Genomic DNA, 11,535 nt, shown 5'->3' with positions numbered 1-11,535 from the left:
AAAGGTTAAGAACCACTGGCGTACTTGTAATAAAAATGGCTGCCTGTTGACCAGAGTTTTAAAATAGCAACTTTAATAATAAAACATAACAAAATTTCTTACCGACAACTTCACTCAAAACAGTTCAGCGACGACGTCAGTTCAATAATTGAATAATAACTCCCAATCCGCGAAAAGCAACTTTTAGCAGCGTTAGTTATTTACAAAGAAAAATAAACCTTATTTACCAAGAACTATTTTAAACTAAGGCAAATTACTTTTTAAACAAAACTGTAAACACAACAATGAAATGACGTCACCAAGGCATTGTTACGTCTGGGTAACCTTAAAGCAGCCGTAAAACATGTTTGAAATAAAAAATAAATTCACTTGTTAATAAATTTTACGTAGAAGTTTGGTGGGGTAAATTAAAAAACAGGATGGAAAGTTGATTGGCTTTTTATGCTTTTCCCATTTAATTACAATTGTAGTAATTTTGTTGCTTAAATTAATTACATGTTTCACTTTTTGACAACAGCTTTCATTTCGCTGAATAAGTTAGTTCTTGAGATTTTGCAAACTTTTTATTAGAACTTTATGTGGTTAGGCTAAATAGTATTAAAAAAAAGCATTTATTAAACATTCGAAATATTTATAAAAATCTTTCGAACAATATTTTTGATATAAAATGGCGTCAGACAAAAATTCGCACTATTGTATCTGGATTTGTAAAACTACAATTCGATATAAGCTAACAGGTGTACAAGTGGGTTTTGTTTTAAATCACTAATGTGCCGATGTGAAAAGTATTGGCAAGTAAAACCCATTGTTTATTTAACAGACCAAACATGAAACCAAATTATTAAACGACCACCCGACTTCAACATTCTTTAAACAAGCTAGGTGCACTTTAACCTTGGATTGGTCTATGCAGTTTTGCCTGCACAGAGGTATTTATCAGTTGTTGCTGCCCATTTTGTGTAATATTACCTTGAAAGTTTTCAGCTGTCAAAAGTCGATCAAACTCCCACTTTAATCGCCTTTGTTACAGCTACACAAAGCTTAAATCACCCGAACAGTTTTCAGAATAGTAATTCATATTTCAGCTACACAAGTTCTTGGAGTAGCTTTATTACAGTCGCTCAATGTCTAAAGTATCGCCAGATCTACTTGCGATCCGGCCTAATTTTCAGACTGTCTGATGGGTGTATGTGTCACCAAACAAGCCAGGAAAATAGCCACGAAGCACTTCCTGAGTCTAACAAAGTCATTTAAACAAATTAAGGAATGAATCATCGAATTGAATGGTAAACTGGAAACATTAAATATAATCATAGTACCACCCAGGTTGGAAAGTTTGGCCTGCGCGGGGGATTTATCACATTTTCTGGAAAATGTGTTCAGCCGCGCAAATCTGACTCGAGCAAACGCGCAAAACTTCAGCCGCGTAAACTTCTGTATGAAATTAAATTACCTAAAAATGAGTAATACTGCTAAAACATAAATATGGACTTTAACAAACTTTACTATTTACGAGAAGTATATTAACATAATAGAAACTGTTATGTATTATTATTTATCGTCGTTTACCACGTACTTTTACGCTTCAGTGATTACGTGTTATCGCGCCATTGATTCTTGTTTTGCATTCGTGGCGCTATCTAAAAACGTGCTCGCTTCAACTTGCTACTTGTTAGACTGGTACTCGAAAGTAAACGCACTCAGTTAATCTGAGAACACAACAAATTGGCGACGAGGATGGGATCCATGCGATCTGCATAGTTATTTTAATCTCCGCGATCAAAATAATAGTTTACTGAAGAAAAAGAGTACAAAAGAAAATGGCTACTAAAGAACTAGTGGAACTGTTCAAGCACCAGCTCGAAGAGCAAAAGAAACACATAAGTAGGCAAGCTGCTCAATTGGAGGAACAAAAGGCACATTCTGCTGCTCAGCTCGAAGAGAAGAAGATACACATAAGTAGACACATGGAGGAACAAAAGGCACGTCACAGAAAAGAACTGGATGAACAATATTCCAGAAACAACGAGCAAATGGCAAGCTTTATGGAAACTCTCCAAAAATTTGCAGCTGGCAAAAGTGTTTCCCAGCCTGAAGCTTCATTTCCAATCAGCACGGTGCCAAATTTTGCCCAGTTTGAACCAACCATGGAACTGTGGACAGATTATTACAACCGGTTTTTGACATTTGTAGGTGCACATTCTGTTCCTGGTAATAAAATACCACAAGTGTTTTTGACTAACCAGTCTGCAGTTGTGTATAAGCTTCTACAGAATCTTGCAACCCAACAACAACCATCAAAAGATATCAATGAGCTCACTATGGATAATATCATAACCTTTATGGCAGAGCAATTTGACCCAAAAAGGTTTGTTGTTAGAGAACGGTTCAAGTTCTGGAGTGAAATGCATCGGAAACCCGGCGAAAGTGTAAATGAATTGGCAGCAAGAATTCGCCAAGATGCTATTACATGCGATTTTGCTTCAATTAAGAATCCACAAGATGATGCCATGTGTACAAGGTTTATCTGTTCAATAAAAAAATGAAGCAGTTTTAAAGGCTATTTTCAAGGTGCAACAAGGGCTGACATTTTCCAAGGCAATACAAATAGCTCTTGAGACTGAAGATGCAGCCAAAGTGGCAAAAGAGACCGCTATGGGCAACATATTTACCCCTTCCATTGAAGCAAATGTTGTAAGGGAAAAGAAAAATGTGGAAGTGAAGACCTCTCGTAATTTTTTCAAAGGTCCACCATGTGGTAGATGTGGTCGAAAGGGTCATTCAGGTACAACCTGCTTTCACAAAAACTCTATATGTCATTTTTGTAAAAATAAAGGACATCTTGAATCTGTCTGTTTCAAAAAGAAGAAGAGCCAAGTGAAATCCATCACCAAGCGCAGTGTTTTGCAAACCGTCAAAGCTATTAATTCAACTGGCAAACTGCAACAAGAAGTCAATATTGATGGTCGTACATTTAGATTTGAAGTTGACACTGGAGCTGGTGAGAATTTTATTTCCAAAGAAAGATGGCAAGAGCTTGGCAAACCCACACTATATCAAAGCAACTTGTATTTTGAGTCTGCATCTGGACACAAGTTACCTACACTTGGTGTATTCGAACCAAGGCAAGTAAGTGCTAATAGCAAGGTAATTGATGTTCCAGTTAAATTTATCGTCACCCATATTTCTAATCTTAATCTTTTGGGTCGGAGTGGAATTTCTAAATTAGGGATATCTATTGATGCGCTGATGCAACTGAATGGCTGTAAATCTAAAATTAGTAATGTTACGCCAGTTAGTATCAGTGGTTCACATAAATCTTTACAACTTGCATGTGAACAGCTCTGTAATGAATTTCCGAATTTATTTACACCTGGATTGGGTTGTTTGAAAGATTTTGAACTTGATATTAGGTTTAAAACTAATGCAAAGCCTATTTTTTGTAAACCTCGACCAGTGCCCTTTGCATTACAAGAACATCTGGCACAAGCCTATGAGGCAGGTATAGCAAAAGGTGTTTGGGAGAAATCTCAATTTAATGATTATGGGACTCCTGTGGTGCCTGTGTGGAAAAAGCGATTACCGGGACAGGAAAATCAACCTATTCGTGTTTGTGGGGATTATTCTGTTACTGTAAATCCACAATTAGAAATCCATCGGCAACCACTTCCCTTACCTGAAGATTTAATGCGCCAACTTGGGGGTGGACATGGTTTTAGTAAAATTGATTTGGCTGATGCCTATAACCAGATTTTACTTAGTCCACGGAGCCAAAAGAGGCTTGCATTAAGTACGCATAAAGGGGTATTACTTCAAAAGCGACTTCCTTTTGGAATAAGTTCTGCGCCTGGATATTTTCAAGAAATTATGGGACAGCTAACCTCTGACTTAACAGGTGTAGCTGTTTATTTAGATGATATTTTGGTAAGTGGGTCAACTGCTAAAGAACACCTGCAAAACCTCCGCGCACTTTTGCAGCGACTTCAAGACAGAGGATTGAAATGCAAACAACAAAAGTGTGTGTTTGCGCAACCCAGTGTTGAATATCTTGGACATACGTTGTCACAAGTAGGAATTAGAAAAGGACAAAAGGTGAGTGCAGTATTGAAAATGCCTGCACCAAAAGACTTAGCTACTCTACGTTCTTTTCTTGGTTGTGTTCAGTTTTATAACAAGTTTTTGCCAAACTTAGCTACTGTGTCTGAACCTCTTTACAGGCTTACCCGTAAAGGAACTAAGTGGGATTGGGGTAAAAGCCAAGAGGCTGCTTTCAACAATTTGAAAGAAATGTTATGTGCAGATACTGTTCTGGCACATTTTGACCCTTCATTAAAAATAGGGGTTTCTTGTGATGCATCTAACGTAGGGATCGGTGCAGTTTTGTTCCACAGATTCCCAGATAGCAGCGAACGTCCCATCGTGACCGCATCTAAGACGCTGACAAAGACACAGAGGAACTACAGCCAAATCCAAAAAGAGGCACTCTCCATTGTTTTTGGGCTGCAAAAGTTTCACCAATTCCTCTATGGAAGGAAATTTATATTGGTAACTGATCACAAACCTCTATTAGCTATTTTTGGACCGACTAAAGCTACTCCAGCTTTAGCAGCCAATCGTTTGGCCAGGTGGGCATTATTACTTGGTCAATATAATTATTCTATTGAATATCGTAAAACAGGTCATCATGGAAACGCTGATGCACTCAGTAGGATGCCTGTTGGACCGGATCTGGACTTTGACAAAGAAGAAGAGGAGGAGAATACCCATGTGGTAAATGCAATTAAAGTGGTCAGCATGCAACTGAACCCTACAGATCCCCGCGTTTTGGTGAGAGAATCATCAAAAGATCCTGTTATATCCACAGTGATGAGATATACAAGAGAAGGATGGCCTGAGAAGGTAGTTCCAGGATCAGGTAAAAATAGTAGTTATACTGTGGAAAGCTTTAGAAAAATATTATCTTCGCTTTCAACATGTAATGGGTGTCTACTCTACGGAGCTAGATTGGTAATCCCGCACAGTATACAAACGCCTGTTCTAAAGTTGTTACATTTGGGTCACTTTGGGATTCAAAGAATGAAACAGTTGGCCCGCACGGCTGTATATTGGCCCAGAATTGATCATGATATTATGGAAACATGTCATAATTGTCATACTTGTCGTGTGTTTCAAAATAAACCACAGAAAATGACAAATCACCCTTGGATGCTTCCAGAAAAGCCCTGGAGCAGAGTCCATATAGATCATGCTATTAATTTTTTGGGTAGTAATTGGTTAGTGCTAGTGGATGCTTATTCTAAATATCCATGTATTCATTTAACAAGCTCAGTTTCAACACGTAGTACTACAGAGCTTTTAGAACAAGATTTCGCGCACTTTGGTTATCCTCATACCATCGTGTCTGACAACGCCACTTCATTCAAATCGGAGGAATTTCAAAGTTGGTGTAGAGAGAGAGGGATCATTCACCTCACAGGAGCTCCCTACCACCCAGCAACAAACGGAGCAGCAGAACGGCTTGTACAAAGTTTCAAGCAGGCATTAAAGAAATCCGACTTGCCACCACGAGCGGCACTGCAAGAGTTCTTAATGCAATATAGGCGAACGCCACTGGCAAGTGGTTATTCACCCAGCGAATTGCTGACAGGACGTCTTATCCGTACCAGGATTGATGTTCTTCTACCTTCTCCAGCACATGTGGCTCAGGGAAGGCAAACCAAGAGCAACAACAGAGACCGACGTCCCGGCTTTAATACGTTTAAAGTTGGAACACAGTGTTACGCACTTTGCGTTGCGCCTCGGCACACACAGGAACCTAAATGGGTACCTGCTGTTGTTGTTAAGGTTTTCGGCGAAAGAAGTTTCAATGTCAAGGTCATCCCCAGCGGTCCTACATGGAGACGGCATTTGGATCAACTTCAGCCAAGGTTTTCATCGGATACCGATGATGTTCTTCGAGGTGCGTTGGAGCCCATACGTGCTCCAAAGGGGTATTACCTTCGCAACCCCAAAGAGACTCCCCAGTGTCAATAATATGTTTTACTCTTTTTAAAGAGTAAAGGGGGAGGTGTTATGTATTATTATTTATCGTCGTTTACCACGTACTTTTACGCTTCAGTGATTACGTGTTATCGCGCCATTGATTCTTGTTTTGCATTCGTGGCGCTATCTAAAAACGTGCTCGCTTCAACTTGCTACTTGTTAGACTGGTACTCGAAAGTAAACGCACTCAGTTAATCTGAGAACACAACAGAAACGTTAGTATGGCTCCTGTAAAACATGACGTCACATTTATTCACTCATCACTCGTGTACGACCGAAAATGTGTCACCTTAAATCAGGCCTGCACAACTAAAATGGTACAAGGGCCACAACAAGCACAATAAAAATTGGCGGGCCGCATACTGAAGTTGCATAACATTTTTTAACGCTAGTTTATAAGACCTATATAATATAATGCATCATATAAAACCCCCTGCGAAACGCTAAAAACGCACAGTTCTGCGTTTTGGTCACGCATCAGTGGACAACGGTCACGTGTAAAGTGACGTCAAATTAGGCAATATCGAGTAATATTGCATATTAAATGCTAAACTGTCAAGCTTTTTAAATATTTAGCTGCGCCCGCATACCAAACAAAAATTGCTCAGTGCTTCAAGTATTCTATGAACGCTGTAAACCTGTAAGTTTATTATAATGTCGCAACTTAGAACGTTCAGTAGCCTGGTGGTTTATTTTCAGCCGCGCAAGTTCAAGTCGAAATTTTATTTTCAGCCGCGCATTTTTTCAGCTGCAAAACATCTCCCCCGCGCAATATCCAAAGTTTCCAATCTGGAGTACCACCACCTAAAGCCCAGTGCTAATCTAAATAAATGTATACAATCATCAATAGGTGTGCGACTACATTAGTAAAATAGGCAAATGGATATTTTAAAATAGAAATGAATGATTTTACTATAAGTTTATTTTTATTTTTTGAATAACTCTGTAAAATAATTCACCCTAATCAGCAAAAGCATCTTGACCAAAAAAATATAAATATTTTAAAAAATTTTTAAATATAAATTTTGTTAATTTGCTATTGTTGCTACTTGATAGGACTATTGTAACACTACACATAGCTAGCATGAAAAACAATTGTTGAGCAACTACACTTTATTGCAGTTTAAAAAAAAAATTGCTTATCATAACAACTTTAGATATTATTGAAATTGAAAGAATCTTGAAGACTAAACAAGGTAAGCTATTGGAGCATAATGGCTGGAGGTTGTAGTTATATATGTAGCATGAATATCTGAATATCAAAGCCCGAAACAGAAGTAGGTAGCATTTTGAAAAAAAACTTTTCGAATCATTTTCTTGACAAAAAGCATGAGCATTAGAGTGTAACTATATTGTTATGTTGACATTTGTTTAAATGTTGTTTTCAGAATTTACTAGCGGTGCTTCAATGTTCATAGCTCATGCTACATTAAGAAAATACACTTTTTACAAAACAAAATACAATTATAACTTTAATGTTTACTATTACTACATGTCAAGGCATATTGTAATATTATCAGTTATTTAATTGATAAGCTGAATTCGAATCGCACATGCTTACCTACATGGCTTTGAAATTTGAATAGTTTAATTCCAAATATTTAGAGTTCTTCTTAGTATTTTAAAATTTCTTTCAGGCACATTGGTGTACAGCTGTAGAAAGTCTGAGAACGGTTCAGTTAGACATTTGTAAATCATTTGTGTGCTTTAATGTTGTTGTTTTGTTGCGTTTTATAATCTGCACTGGTTTCATCCCATAGATGTTGGTCACATCAAACCTCGCTAATAATGTTGAGTGGAGACCTTAACCAACTTACTATTGTCAGATGATTGGAATCGGAAGTGCTGTGCTACAATTATCGAGTTGGTTCAAACTTTGGATAAATCTGCAAAGTTGACCAACACTCAACTTACACCTAAACCAGGTGATTTGGAAATGAATAGTTTTCACAACTTTAAGTTTTTATACACACTTAGCAAACTTACAGTTTATATTTAGAAAACTGGCCAATTGTTAAAAGTTGGTTTGAAAATTTGCACAAAGCAGAGAAATGAAACCACTGCTTTTCATGTGCGAAGTTATAAGCTGCCCAAACCAGCAATGTAAAACTTGTGGAATTTATGAAATTAATACAAAACAGACAATTTTTAACAAATAAGTAAGTTTATAAAAGTATTGTATAACATAGAAGTTTGATGCTTAGAAAGACAAATATACACACAAACACTAATTTGTTTTCAGACCAAGCTGTGATGATCATTTGTGGATCCTGAAATATACCAAAGATTAGAAAAATGTTAGAACTTTTTTAACATTATTGTTTTCAAATGCATCTTGTCCAGTAATTTGTTATGCACTGATTTCTGTGTAGTTAATTTGAACAATTATTCCTTGTTGGGAGCCATTTGTTGAGCTTGTGAATTATGTAGGTCTGTTTATAACGGAAGAGAATATATTCCTACTGTTTTGTATTAACCAGCTTCTTCTTGTTTCTGATTATATCATTTGTAATTACTCCCTGAGACCGGCCTTGTCTCTCGCTGAGGCCAGAACCACTTTCTCTGCTCTCCTTGCTCCCCTCTATTCAACCTTCTGTGATGGAATAAACAATAAAAGCTAACAGCACACCTAGTAGTCGGTAATACACATTATGACACGCCCTACAAGTTTACGCTGGTAATGCACAAGTTGTGTGTGAATGTGAGTAATTAATTAACTGATGTTTATTTGTAATAATCAAAGAACAGTTCTTTTGATAATTGTAATTGGTAATCCTCTGGTAGTTGTAATACTGCTGTGTTTGAGTAAGCAGTTAAGTGATGTTTATTTGAAAAATAAAAACATTTTGTCAATATTGTTAGGCAAAAATGATAGATTTAATTTTTCACATAACGCTAAACAAATATATAAATGCTGGATTGGGATTTTGCGCTCGCCCGCTAATGCGAGTGCAATTCGCTCCTGGCGAGATTTTATGAATTTACCAAAAAAATCCTGAAGAACGATTTAAAACTCGTCCTTGTTACAGAAAACAAATTAATCTTTATAACTTTTGTCCAGGCCAATGCTGATTGGTAGACACATACCCGACTGGCGAGTGTAAATTTCAATTCAAGGACAGCCCTGAAATGTGTAGTAGCTTGGCAGGGTTGTGAGATGATTATTGTGTCATTCAGAACAACTTTCCTCCAATTGCTAATCCTGCCTTGTGACTTTGAACACTCGGTGGCGGGGCTGAGCTATAAATGCGCGAAATATTGTGAAACGAAATGTAATAATACTTGCTTGTACTAACAGATTGAGCAAGCATTGGCGTATGGTTGTTTCTCGACTTTCCTTCTGAGCCTGTGTACCTCAGTTGGTAGAGCGACGGTCCCGGCTTGACCGGAGGTCGTGAGTTCGAACCTCACTGCAGGCTAGTTGTTTGTCCAGCCTGCTCTGCTTGCATCATAGATCAACAGATTCGGTGAAGATTACGTGCTCATTGAAATGCCAGGAGCAAGCTACTCGCCCATCAGAACTGAATCCTTCATATATCTACAACGAAACACAAGTATAGTAGCAAAAGTGTAAACATAGAATATGTTGGAAATAATCACGTTTGCTACTTGTTCTAAAATGACTAATTCATGTTTGCTGCCAGCTCCAACTGTCTGATTATGCTTAAAATTTGCGTATTTATTATTTTCGTTGTAATCAATAAATTTGTCCCGGTTTTTGTTGCTTATGAGTTTTACGATTTGTTTATTACAAGCAGGGCTTTGTAGCAGGCGTAAATGTTAAATTGGTCCGGCTCCAGCTCCGGAGCTCACTTTTATCATAGGTTCGCTCCAGCTCCGGAGCTTATTGATATCACTGCTCCGGCGCCATTACGGAAAAAACTAAAGGTTTAAGGAAGAACGCTTAATTTGCAATATCTAGCGTTTCAAAATAATCACAAACAAAACACCATAATGGTTAGTTAGAAAAGGTGGCGCCAAAGAGGCAACAATTCTTCATTTTGTGAAGAGTTGCTGTTAAATTATATGAATTCAGCCATTAGTAGTAGCATAGCATCTTATGAAATACATCGGAGCTGGATCTTTTTTTAAACAACTGCTCCAGCTCCGTTAAAATGCACGCCTCCGGGGCTCCGGCTCCAAAGCCCCGATTACAAGCAGGTTGTCCGATAATATCGGATCGGAGCCGATACCCGATACAAGTCTTAGTATCGTACATCTTTAATTACAAGCAATACAGGATTTATTGTGGAGCTTTTTGTGGTTTGCTTTTACTTCAGTTAAACTGAAAATTAAATTTCGATGTTTCCTAATATTTTTATAACAGCGTACTGCACTATGACGTAATAGTGGCAAACTTTTATTGGATTGAAGGCCGGAAGTTGATTTAATTATTATCAGTGCTTACTTGAAGCCACAAACCGTAAGTTGTTACCAAGTCTTTGTTTATTGTCGCGTACAAATTACAGAATATTCTGTAAGCACGAACAGCGACATATTAATCGTAGGCAGAAATCAGTTGCCCTAATCAGGATGAAAGTGCGAGCAAGGCCAGGCTGGATAAACAACTAGTGATGAGGTTTGAAATCGCGATCTTCAGACTACTAAGATTTACAAGGATCCCAGATTAGTCGCTTGCCGGTATAAAATAACTTGTTTAAGTTGCTTTCAGCCTTTCTCAACCGGTGCGCACTGGTGCGCCATGGAAGGCTGCTAGGTGCGCCGCGAGCGAAAGGAAAACACGGAAGTACCTTTAAAGATATGCAACTATAAAACTCATGTAATAAAAAATGCAGGCAATTTAAGACAAATATCGGTACACTTCCAAAATTTCGCGCTCGCTTCGCTCGTAAGGTGCGCCGCCACGTTTTCATACGTCTCTAACGTGCGCCCTTAAGTAAATAGGGTTAAGAAACACTGGATTAAATGAACGAAATAAGCACACAGTGTAGTTTGACGTCATACATGCGAAATAGTGCACATTATTTTTTTTTAGCCATATTTTTCTCTGGCACTAAACACATTCTATAACACGCGTCAACAAATTGATTAAAACTTATATGAAGTGTTCACTTCTTGTTTGTTGACGAACAATTAATACTGTAGCGAACAAAGGGCGCGAGAGTCGAGCACAAGATTGTCTGGGTGACTCGCTGCTCTGCTCCACATAAGGACCTTGTTTAACCCCGATGCCACAACACACCTTGGGCTTCTATTGCTTTGAACGGCGTCTATGAAACCTTTTTCAGGCAACGCGCCGTTTGGTTGAACCCAGATAACGGCGCAGACTCTGTAAAAAAATACATCAAATAAATTTTGCGGTTTTGAAATACAAACCTTAATTTTACAAACCTACAATATTATTGTGGACGAGTTTGACATAAATAACGTTATGTTTAAATGCCTTTACAATTGAGTAACTCCACAGTAGCTTTAAAACACAGAGAGAAACCATTATTCCAGTGACGGATAAATGTGGGGCACTGAGTTATG

Source organism: Ascidiella aspersa, chromosome 8, assembly GCF_963924565.1.
Source record: "Ascidiella aspersa chromosome 8, kaAscAspe10.2, whole genome shotgun sequence".
In the NCBI taxonomy this organism is placed as follows: Eukaryota; Metazoa; Chordata; class Ascidiacea; order Phlebobranchia; family Ascidiidae; genus Ascidiella; species Ascidiella aspersa.
This window is presented reverse-complemented; position numbering follows the sequence as displayed.